At 44.2% G+C, this 12,653-nt stretch overlaps 2 long non-coding RNA genes across 2 annotated transcripts; one reads left to right on the forward strand and one right to left on the reverse strand.

Moving 5' to 3' along the window:
- Positions 1-493: 493 nt before the first annotated feature.
- LOC146347364 (uncharacterized) lies at positions 494-7,026 on the reverse strand. The gene is made up of 3 exons (XR_014789865.1): positions 6,802-7,026; positions 4,519-4,569; positions 494-1,587 (listed from the first exon to the last, which is right to left on the reverse strand). It is a non-coding gene; the product is annotated as an uncharacterized LOC146347364 (long non-coding RNA).
- On the forward strand, positions 2,376-11,126 carry LOC146347365 (uncharacterized). The gene is made up of 3 exons (XR_014789864.1): positions 2,376-2,489; positions 10,176-10,330; positions 10,626-11,126. It is a non-coding gene; the product is annotated as an uncharacterized LOC146347365 (long non-coding RNA).
- Positions 11,127-12,653: the final 1,527 nt, after the last annotated feature.

Below are 12,653 nucleotides of genomic sequence, written 5' to 3' on the forward strand. Positions count from 1 at the left end.
GGTCGAAAGACGGACGAACACCGGACGAACCGCCAGCCGGACCCGCCGCCGGGAGGGACATTCAGGGAAGGTAAGTCCCATCCTGGGGGGGGGGGCGGGGGGCGGGGGGGTGGAGGATTTCTCCCCGAAACTTGTTCGGGGGGCCGAACACGTTGGCGCTCGGCCCCCCGAAGTTTCGGGGAGAAATTCTCCGCCATCCCTAATCATAGCCAAATTCCTGCTAGATCAACATTTGCATTTTCCACACTAAATGAATTCAGTAGCGCACAAAACAAACACAAGCCCCAGAGCCTGGTTGAAGCCATTGTGCTTGATTGCCCAAATAGCAAGAAACTCAGATCAGGCTTAGAACAAAAAGGTGTACATTACATTTATTCGCATTTAAGGCACTAGGAGACAGATGAATCTTTGGAGCATTGTGAGCCTAAAATGGAGAAGGGGATGGGAGAAAGGGCACTGGAGGCAAGAACAAGCAAAAGACTAAAGCCAGTTTGCAGAATAAGAAGTTCATTTAAACACAGTCATTTGAAAACAAGCACAACAGGGGACAATCTATATTATCTTTTATTTGCTGAATCTTTTTGTTTTGCTTTGTTTTTACTACTGCCAATTCCACCCCTGCCGTTCAGATCTGGCAGCTAAATTTCCCCTGCTTTCCAGCAGCTTTTACAAAACAGCAACATGATTCCCCCCCCCAAAAAAAAAACAACCCAAAGGGGGAAGAACCCAAACCAGCAAAAGAACAAACTAAGGTACCAGGTACTCATTTTTCCAGCATTAGACTCATTCCATCCCAGTTCTGCATTGGGGGAGGAAGGTTTTGCACATAAATTTGTACATATTTTTATTCGCAGTTTTCAAAATGTGTGCATTTTTGTAGGCATTTTTGTATGCATTCATCCAATGACTAAAGCATGTTTGTGCACATTTTTTTTAACATGTACACATTTTTCATGAACATTTTTCAAAAGAGTGCATTTTTATGTATTTGTTTGTTTCTTTGTTTTGCAAAACACACAAACTCGGAAATGTACAGCTATCTGATTGAGAAATGCATTCAGCGTCATGGGGTGCAATTGGGTAATATCATTATCACATTAAAATGAGAACCAAACAAAATTTTCACCCAACTTACTTTGGATTTGTGAGTACAGAATGAAAATTGGGGCGGGGGAGGGCTTCACAGAAGAGGTGGGCTTTGAGGAAAGATTTGAAGGAAGAGAGGTGGCACCACATAGGTTTTCTGGGAGAATGTTCCACACATAAGAAATGGCAAAAGAAGATGGGCACAGTTGTTTTTAGAAAGCAGGAGACCTCCTGGTGGCTGAGGGTTGATTCACATTTTAGAGGGAGAAGAATGGAGGTCTCAGAAAGCAATATATTGGGATTCGAAGGCAGATCTATGGCACAGGATGGTAGAGAGCTTCAAAGTGACCAGGAGTGTGTCCTAGATGCAGAAGGGTAGGAGTTATATACTTCTTAGTAGCTCTAAGTATGTCTCAGCAACAGTGAACATTAGTCATATCATTCCAATGCTACACAAAAGGTGATGTTTCTTGATATGTGTAGCTCTCGGGTGGCTAACTTCTGTAAGAGGAAAACAGATTTACCTATTATCTATATGGAGCTATCATTCTTACCTACCCGCCACCCACCCCCACTCCAAGTATTACCTATCAAACTTTGTACTGAAAATTGCACACACACGGTGAATAAAAATATATATCCTGGCTATATTCCATTGTCATGTATTTGCTGACAGGCTTTATTTTTCAAATAAAAATAAATGTCTCCTAGTGCTTTCCCCTCCCCTCTTCAGAAATATTGCCTTTTTTATTGTTTTAACACAGTTCTGACACCCTGTACAAACTACCAGAGAATCTTTCCTTCATATCCATGCATAGTTTTGTATCTAGAGTCCAGACAAAAGGTGGAATATAAGAGTTACAAATAAATAATAAATAAGCCTAAGCATCTCCATGTTCCAGCACTGGGAATCCTGCACAGAGTCAGATAATAGGTGCCCCGGCAGTGTTAGGGTCTTACTCTCTTACTCTCCATTAAAGAAGTCAGGACCAAACTAGACATGACAATAAATATATGGCTCACACTGACACTGCCATATTTAGTTCCTCCTCCATAATGTTTAGTTCAGGGTTGTGAAGGTTTGAGGCCTACAGAGGCAAAGGGAAAAATGGTCAAGCTTAGAGGCCTGGAGTTTTCTGTTGGGAGGGGGTAACCCTGAGAGAGTAGTTTCATTTCTCCAGTTAAGTTTCTGTTTCAATTCTCCTGTAAGTTTCATTTCTTCAAGTTTGAAGCAGTACTTTCAGTTTTGAGAGAGGAGGGAATATAAAGACAGGGGGAGAGCCAGTAAGAGTCAGAGAAAGACCAGGCTGCAGCTGGAGTGAGATAGCCAGAGCCTGAAGTGTGAGCAGAGTCTCAAGTGTGAGCAGGAAGAAGCAGCCTAGAAAAGTCTAAGGACAGCTTGGGTAAAGGAACGTGCATTTTGCAAACTGTGTTTTCTTTTAATGCCTTTTGTATCACTAAGCTCTATTGTGTAACTACTTTTGGTGGTAATTTGTTTGCTTTAAAATGACTAGTAAACTGTTGTGGTTAAACCCTGTGTCTAGAGTGTCAGTCACCCCATGTCTACAGCCCAAACCCCACATTACTGGGAACAGGAAGTTTAAAAGAAGGAAGGTGGGATTCTAAAGGAGGCAAGATATCCTTAAGGAATTGCTCAAGGGGTCCAGGCCATAAGGGAACCTTGACAAGGGAGAGGCAACCTTTTCAGGTCTGCAGGGATATTTTCTTGTCCCTGTAGAGTCTTACTTTTCTGCTCCCCAACTCTGAATTCTCACTTTTCTGCCTCCCTTCTTTGTATTCTCATTTTTCTGTCCCCTTCCTCTGTATTCTCACTTCCTCCTTCCTCCTCTGTCTTCTCTCTTCTTTCTGTCTCACACACCCACATGCACTTTCTTCTCTCTCTCTCTCTCTCTCTCACACACACACATACACACACCTGCACCTTCCTGAGCCCTTGCTTGGGATTTCATCCCTTCTGCTACTGCCACAGCACCAAAGCCCCAGAGAGGAAGCAGAAATGCAGTAGATTAGGAAACTTCTCCCAACCTGCTGACTTCCTGCTTCCTTCTTAGGGTTTTGGCAGTGCTGAGGTAAGGTGGGCAAGGGGGGTGGATCTGGGCAAGAGCTGTGGAAGGTGTTTGGGGTGGGGTGGGGTGGTGAGGTAGATTTGTGTGGAGGAGTGCAAGGGGGTGTGGGAGAGGGAGCCAATGCACCCATGAGTGCTGAGGTAAAGGGGACCTCTGGTACCTTATTTTGTGACATCCCAACACTCTGTATTTCCCCACTCTGCTCCAATCAGCAGAGAATGATGTGGACGATGGGCCAGAAAAAGTGGTTTTTACCTATAAAGCTGGTTGCTTAGTTTCAACTTATAGTTTGGTTTTTACCCCCCAAAGCCTTAAACAATCTTGGTATGTTTCTTAAGAACCTCCTTCTGTCATATAAACCTGCCCATCAGCAAGTTCTAACTGAATGATTATAATGGCTTAGACAACTTAACTATTAGATATCCCACTCTCAGAAGTGGGAGAGATGGCTACTGAGAATAAGCCAGATAAGACTTTTCTAAGGCCATTCCATGTTGTAGAGCTTCATCCATACATATATCGGCTTAGGTCCATTTTTGTTACTATTCAGGCACCAGGAGAAGCCTGACCTATTTCTCCACACTTTTGGTAGTTAGTAATGTTGTTTGTTTTAATAGCTTTTACTGCTGTTCTTACTGTGGTTTAATTAGTTTTACATGTGATTCTTTGATTCCTTGTGAGTAATTAATATAGATTCTCTTAGCTGCAGTTTCACTTGATTGATTGATTATTTTATTATGGCTTTTTTGTGGATATGAAAAAAAAAATCCCTGCAGTGGTTCTTCTGCAAGCAGGAAGTACACAGCAGTAGTTCTGCAAGCATGGCCATCTCGGGAGCCATGTTTGGCAGAAAAGCAGTGTGTGCATGTGTGTGTGCGCGTGTGCACATGAGCACATCAAAAGCTGTTGTGACGTCATGTCTACAAGATGTTATAGAGCCGGGGTGGACATACCTCAGGCTTCTGTGATCTACTTTGTTCTTTACTGGTATCCTGAATTCCACCAGGTGCAAAAGACACAGCCGTATAGTAAAACAATTCTGACCTAAGGAATTTGTTTTGAGCATCCAAATTGAACTGAGGTCATAGTCGTTCCACATTTTGTTGTGGAGTTATTTTGTTGTTGCCATTGTTAAACATTTGGGAGTATGAATTCCTTACCGATCTACTTCAAATCACCCAGAGGTACTACCAGTAGATCATGATCTCCCCTTTGCCTGCTCCTTTTAGCTACTGGGAAGGAAGTTATGTGATTCCCTTCAATAGCAGCTGCGTACGTATCATCACATCTTGCTTGGCATTCATATATTGACAATAACATTGAAAAGATTGAGAAGCATACTTACAGAAGGCACAACACAAGTAGGGAATCCGGCGGCTGTGTCTTTACAGAAGTGCTGCACAAATCAAAAGTATTAAATAATTTAAAAAATACTTTTGATATGCCTGTGGTTCAGGTCAGGTGTAGCAGAAGACCATTTAAGGAGGCAGAACTTACTACGATTATAACAACAACAGTTGTGAAACCTGGACAAACAGATTAGGGATGTGTGAACCCACCCCCATCTGGGTTCTCCATGTGCCCTTCCAGCCCCTGCCCTTGTTCGCCAGTCCCCAGATGGCACTCAAGCCCCTCCTGGCTTGTTGAGCAGCCTGCACTCACCCTGGTGGCCTCATTGAGCTCTGTGGTTGCCATTTTTTGAATAATAAAACGGTGATGGCACAATGCGCATATTTGCGTATGCATGAAAATGCGCATTTTTGCGAACATGCATATTTGTGTATGCAGAAAATGTGCATTTTTGCAAAATGTACATTTTCATGCATACACAAATATGTTCATTATTTGCACATTATTTTTTTTAAAAAATGGCAACCGCAGAGCTTGATGAGGCCACCAGGGTGAGTGTGGGCCCTCGCTGAGCATGGGCAGGGGGCGAGTGGGGGCAGGGGTTAGGTGAGCAAGGCCCAGGGATGTGGGCAGGGGGGTTTCCACCAGAGTCCCAGACAGAATCGGGTGCCTGCACCATCCCTACCTCAGATAGACTAACCAGCCACTCAGGCTTTTACGGCAGCCTAAGCCTTTTGACAATAAAGAAACAAAGCAAAAAAAACTAAAAAAGAGAGAAAAAGTTGTCTTTAAACAACTAAAACCATACACCAGATTTGTAAATAGCCACTTGCCTTGTTACCTGTATGACAAGTAAGAGTCAGGCTACTTTCTGATCCAAAGAACCCCCAAGGTCATTCACATGAATGCGGTGAATTGGTCAATGCCATTATAACCATGTGATTAAAACCTACGTATTTCCTCCTTCTTTTTAGAAAAGGCTCTTTCAATGCTTTCAAACAGCTCTCTCACTCATCATTTTTCCAAGTCAAACTCTTCTCCATCCTACCCTACACACTCTTCTTCAGAACAGTCCCATCTCATTTTTTACTGGCCCCAGCCACTCCACACATACACACACAAGCACTCCCCCACATATTAATGCCACTGTCATGTTTGCAGCAACCTTTCTTTAGCACATATTAAATACGTAATCTCTGAACCGCTCAAATATGTTTGTAGGCCTATATTATACCTCTTTGCAATACTATATCATACAATATAGAAACACACACACATATGCTCACACAGTGCCAGCTCCAGGTTGTTACAGGCCCTTGGGACGACACCCTCAATTGTCCCCATCCCTCAGCAAATCTACGTTCTCATCAACATTGTCATCAGTTGCTATTTTTCATCTTTCTCATCATGACTATCGCTTGCTTGACAGGCAGAGAGCCAGCGCGCAAGTAGGCAGTGACATCTACTGCCCTTCCTTCTCACCACCACCGTTGTCTGGGCCAGAGTGAGAGGCAGGGGAACACACATGTTCCAAAGGTGAAGAGGAGGAGCAAGTCCAGCGGGCTCTTTTTAGTGGGCTCCTGCTTATGTGTGGGCCCTTGACAGGTGCCCAACCATGCCTACCTGTGATGTCAGCCTTGCATGCACATACACACACACTTTAAACCCAAACAGAAACTGAAGTAGAAGATTGTACATTTCCAAGTTTGTAGTGCAATATGAATAACAACAACAACAACAAAATCCTTCCTAAAACTGCATACATTTGAACAATGAGTATAAAAAATGTATACTTTTGAAAAATGCTCAGAAGCATGCTTTCATCAATGGGAGAAAAAAGTGTACCTTTCAAAAATGAGCACAAATGTGCTCACGGACATTTGTGCAAAAAGGAAAAAAAAACAGAGCTCACAATCTGATACAGATGCAGGTCAGAACAAACTTCAAGGTGGAATTCAGAGAACTTCGACAAGCTTGAGTTTGCTGATTTGCACATCCCTAGCTACAAATGACTGCACCTTTTCATGCTAGTAAAAATCTAACTAAAACTTGTAACTAGAAATGAACTTTAGATCTCTGACATACAGAATAGTAGGGCTGTGCATGGACCCCCCGATCCAACTCAGAGACCACTTTGGGCCTTCTGAGGTGCGCCCAATTTGGCTCAGGCTGATTTGGGGCCCTATGGCTTGCTTGGGCCTACGAAGCTGAAGAGGAATTTGAACATCCAAATCCTGCTTCATTTCCCCCAACACGCTGCCCAGCCCCAGCTTCTTACCTGGGCCTTTGTTCCATGGGGGAGGCGCCACCCCCAGGGCAGCCACCGCCAGGGGAGCCAGTGCCAAATCTGCCAGGGGACCTGGCGCCAGTGCCATGGGAGCCTACACTGCTCGTGCCACCAGGGGAGCCATTGTCACTGCCAGCTCCTAGGCCCTCTGGATGCACGCTGGCAGCTGACTTGTTGTTCTGGAGGGGGGAGCCATTTTTAAAATGCCCCTCCCTCCAGGACAACAAGCCGGCTGCCGGCACACATCCAGAAGACCCAGGTAAGGCACTGGGGGCTAGGTGGAGGCAGTGGCAGTGGCTTCTGGATAACTCCAAAGTAGGGATGTACAAAACTCACTTACCTGTTCGTGGATGTGATTCGCGGTGGGAGGGAGGCGCTCCGTCCCTCCCCCCGGAATCCTCGACGGGGGGGAGGCGATCCAGTCCTCACCCCCCAGAATCTTGCCCAGCCGGCTCCGCTCCGCTCTGGCTCTGCTCCACGCCAGCCAGCCAGGGCCGTCTGCAGCTGGATTTCCGGCCGCGGATGGGCTGGTGCGGATGCAAATGGATGCATTTGCGTCCAGCCAGGCTGCTGTGATAGGCTATGTAAGAATTTACGTAGCCTATCACGGCTAACCTCCCCCCAAAAAAAACCCCAGCGTACGCAAATGGCAGCTACGGTGGCCACCATTTGCGTTCCTTATTTTTCGCCGTTCTAGTCTACATAAATATTTACATAGGCTATTACGGTGAAAAAAAGGGGAACGCAAATAGTGTAGTGGGCGCTATTTGTGTTCCTTTTTCTTTTTCTCCCTGGAATCCATGGCGGAATTCTCTGCCATCCCTACTCCAAAGTGCACTGAAGCACTTTGTAGCAACCCACTTCATTTCAGGCCGCTCCAGGCCCCCTCTTCTTCACCTCGGAGGTGGCCTGAAGCAGCCCGATTCAACTTGGAGCACTTCAGGCCGAATGATACACAGCTCTACACAATAGATTATATCTAATTAACGTTTCTTATTTTTTCTAAGTTTTAAAATAGATTTCAGTTAATATGCAAACAAGCATCACAAACAGAGCAATCCTACATGTGTCTACTCAAAAGTAAGTCCCACTGAGTTCAATGGGACTTATTCCCAGGAAACCAGGTATAAGATTACAACCTAAAGCAATGTTTTAAGGATTTAAAACATCCCAACAAAATGTTAGATTCTCATTATGGAAATGAGCAGGAGGTAATCTTATGTTATTTTTACTGTAAATTTTCTGAATGGCATTCTAGGGGAAATTCAAATTGGCAACCATAGATTGATTAGTCAGTTCACTGCCATGTAAAGAGGGAAAGATGAAGGCAATGATAATAGGCATCTATTGAACTATTCCACATTTTCTTGTGTTGCAAATTTCTTAAGCAAATCAGCATATTTTTGTGGTTCAGTGGCAGCTATATATACCAGATAACTAAGCTTGGATCAGTGCATTTATTTTGTAAGTCCAATTAGTTGCACAGTCACAAAGCTGGGGGTGGAAGGGGGACCTTGACAATAAAATTCTAAGGCTCTAGCCCATTATATTAAAAGTGACTATAAAGTGAAATCCTATACACCCTTACTGGCAGATAGTGTGGAAGTAAGTCCCACTTGGTAGACATCTATAGGATTATGAGTATCGTGCAGTAATATTTAGGCATTAGTGCAAACAAAAGCAGTTTTGGCAAATATTATCTGATTTTTGAAGCCTCTCCTTCTACAATCTAGCTTTCTATAAGTTATCCATAAAATGTTGGTTGGAATAATACAATATTACTTTTCTCAGCTTACTTGAAAAAGTAAGTAACCATCCCTTGGACATTCCTACCTACTCCCTTCCTTGAGTTCTCATCCTGGGGCTCTGAGGGCTAGGGTTTCCTGAACTCAAACTAAGGCCCTGCATTCTGGCGATCCATTCTCAGGGTCTCAGGGAATTGAATTGATATTTTGGGACTATCACTTATGTTCAAAGTACAACCCTTTGAAGTTTGGGTCTAGGGGCACTCAGAGGAGGAGCTTTAAAGATGACCTAAGTGTCCAAGGAGGTACATACTGGAAGAGCTGTTCTATTAGATACTCTGGTCCCAAGTTTTTTAGGGCTTTAATTAAAGGTCAACAGCAAAACTTTGAATTTGGTTTGGAAACAGACTGGAGTCTGGAACGAGTGCAACTGATGAAGCACTGGTATCACACCATCATATTGGCCAGTCCCACTTAGTAACCTAGCTGCTTTGTTTTGAACTAACTGAAGTTTCTGAACCATCTTCAAAGATAGCCCCATGTACAATGCTTTGCAGTAATCCAACTGGGAGGTTACCAGAGCATGGATAACTGTCACCAGGCTATATCTGTCTGGACAGGGTCACAGGTTGTCAGGGTTGCCTCTGAGCATATAGAGTGTCAGAGTAGCTCAGATTCTGAGGAAGAGCTGCAACATATGGGGGAGGAACTTTCTCAAGCTTCAGAGGCACAGCTGCATGGAAAGCCCCCCCCCCTTCACACATCCCTGGGAGTGAAAGCGAACAGGGGGAGGTGAGGGAAGAACAACCTGAACTCTTTGACACAAGGCGCAGATGCAGGCACAAGCGGGAAATCACATGGGCTGAACTTTGGCGCTTTGCCCGATTGGCTTGGTGTCTACAGCTGCGCTAGAGGTGTCACGGGACAGGGGGAGATCTTCCCCTCCACCCCTTAAGTTAAGAGAGCTTGCCGCCTTTTTCCCAAACAGAGATCAACTTTCATAGTTTCCCTTTGAACTCCCTGAAGGCTGCTTCTTTTGTAGTCTGTGAGTCTCAAGCAATTTGCATTTGTATGCCTCATTAGGGTAAATGGAATTAAAGCCTTGGAAATGCAGCCTCTTGTCTGAGTGTTGATTTGGCTATTGGAGTTCTCAGCCGGGCAAAAAGGGAATCCTGACACAGCTAGTTTATCATCCTAAGCAGATAAAAGGTGCTCCTGGCCACCAAGGCCAACTGAGCCTCAAGTGACAATGATGGACCCAGACGCACCCCCCAAACTGTGTGTCTGATCTTTCCAGGGGAGTGTAGCTCCTTCCAGGGCAGGTTGAACACCACTCAAGCCTCACCCAGGTTTGATGACGAGGAGAGATAGAGGTGGGGGTCCTTGGTCCAAGAGAACCATTGAGTGGTCCAAGAGAACTAAGAGGTTTGTACTTCCCCTGTCCCTTTCTCAGCAAAGGTTGACCCAAAACTCAGCCTAAAGCCAGATTGAAAATGGATCTAGAAAATCAATTTCATCCAAGAATGCCTGGAGTGGATCAGCCACCATGCACTTGAGAATCTTGCCCAAGAAGGGGATGTTAGCAACCAGCCTATACTTGTTCTCCACTTCTGGTTCCAGGTTAGGTTTCTTCAGGAGCACCCTGATCACTGCCTCTTTTAAGATGGCTGGTACCACCCCCTCTATCAAGGAGGAAATTAGAACCTCCCGGACCCAACTGGCCATCTCCTCCTTATTAGATGTAACAACAAGTGAAGATGGATAAGCTTGTCCAGGTCTGTATCCTCATGCCTCAACAACAACTGAAACTCATCCAATACAGCTGGACCAGGCAGTGTTCTGGATACCTTTGTTAATGGAACTACACTACTAGGGAAGTCCCTAGTAGTGTGGTTCCACTGATAAAGCATAATACTGCCACTGTGCCATGATAAAGCATAGTGCTGCACTAATGCTCAATATAGTACATCCAATCATAGATCAGTTTTACCTGGGCCAACCCCTGTCATATTTTGTTGATCTGAATTCACAAACAGGCTTATGACAGAGTTTCTTTCTCTGCATCCACAGATAAAGAACCTTGCTGAGTTTCTCAGAAAGATTTGTTACCTTGCATTTGAAGACCACATCAATTATTTGACAGCAACAACATCTTTCCCATCCCCAGTCCAGTCCAGTCCATCTTTAGCAGCCTTATGGAACTGAAGTAATGGGCTGTTATTGTAAGGGGGGGGCAGTAAAGGAAAAACCCAGCAACAACAAACAAATTGAAAGACAGCTTGGAGAACATTTCATGAAGTATTTACATATTTTTGGTTTTTCTGAGGCTAACAGCTCGGCAGAAAAAGAAAGGCTTTCCCCATAGAAATTAAATTAAAAAGCTTGGAATGTTGGAAATTGTCAAGAGGCTTTTTAAAATGATGTCTTTATTCACTGAATTGTGAGACCATCTGTTGCTTTAATTTGTCTCCTTAGTAATTCCCCAAAGCTTCATTTGGTTCTAGTATTCAAATGAAAAGAAAAGAAACCACACGTTTTACAAAATATATTAAATCCTAAGAAGAGTTTTGCATATTAGCTCTCATCATTGCCATCTCCATTTCAAGGATTCCCTGATTTCATTAACTTTCATTCCACTGCCAGTTAAACTAATTGGGATGGATTCAGAGATAGATGAGTAGAAATCCACTCAAACAATGTGGCTTTCCTGGCTTCTCCCACAGTTAGAATCCCCTGTACCTACAAAAGCTGCTCCTGATGGTTGAAGGACCCTCTGGAATGGTGTGTGTTGGGGCATGGGGTGGTGGTGGCTGTAGCAGAACGAAGAAATGGGGAGAATTCAGTGGGGTGCCCTGTGCAAGCTGACATACCCTTCTGCTTGCACAAGATCTCTGAATCTATACCTCTTTCTTTAGATTCTCAGTTGTTCTCTAGTTACTTTAAACTTCTCTAGTTCACTCCAACCGTTTCCAAGACTTCTACCTTCACAGAAGTTCACAGATGTACTTCTTAGTTTTGTATTACCTTCATCCCCACTCCCAGACCATAGCCAGCTCCCCATCAATACTCTTAATAAACACAGATACGCAAGGATGTATACAGAGGGTGACTAAAATTGCATGGGAAAAATATCTGTAAAAGAGGAAAAAAACACACACATGCAATGCAAGCAAATGCAAGTATTGAAAGGAATGTGAAGCTTGTGAATGACAAACTGGGGAAGGATTCTTGCACACTCCTAAATTTAGGTGGGACCACTTTTCTTATTATGGTACCTGTCTCTTTTCAGTAAATGCCCATCAGAGATGCTTATATCTTTGGGTCTTGTGAATGATTCAACCAACCATCCCATTATAGGAAAATCCATGTAAAGTGTTCAAGAGTGCAGTCCTACAGGACTGATGCTCACAGGATGGAGGGTTCTGATCTTGGAGCCCTCCATCCATCCTAAGCCCTACAGGAGGAACAATAGACGCTTTTATGCCTCCCATTCCTGCCAAACAGCATTTCATGTACTTCTGGAATGCTTTGTCTATAATGATCTTAGCGCCAACTATATTCATCCATTGTTAAAATAATTGAAGGGAAGGTCACCTTTTGTAAAGGTTTGCTTTCTATTGTCTAATGCTGACAAATATGTATCCTTCAGAACATCTAAATCTCTTGTCAGTGTTTTACAAATGCGTGTTACAAAGCTTAAGGCTGTAAGGAAAATTATTCAATTTTTGAGGGTCTATGAGTTTTAAATTGTAGAATGATCTCCCCCCCCCCCGTACCTCTGTATAATGGCAAATTGCTAAGATACAATAAACTCTTTTGGCTGGATGTCATTAGACAGGCCTTGCTCTGGGCTGGGACAGAGGCTGAGAGGCCTGTGAATGTGATGGATGCGTGGCCTCTCCTCTCCCCATTCTGCCCATTGGAACACACCCTTTCCTCCCTCACTGGCCTCTTCTGAGGTTGTGACTCTGAATTCAGGAGAGGGGCCACCACAGAGCTTTCCGCAGTGGCTGGGAAGGGCAGGGATGCAGAGATATCCCCACTTCAAACCCTCCTCCCAAAGTCATAGTTCTGTCTACAATCTCAGGTGGGGTGGGT

This window comes from Heloderma suspectum, chromosome 4 (assembly GCF_057233095.1).
Source record: "Heloderma suspectum isolate Gila_16-S chromosome 4, 16-S_ref, whole genome shotgun sequence".
In the NCBI taxonomy this organism is placed as follows: Eukaryota; Metazoa; Chordata; class Lepidosauria; order Squamata; family Helodermatidae; genus Heloderma; species Heloderma suspectum.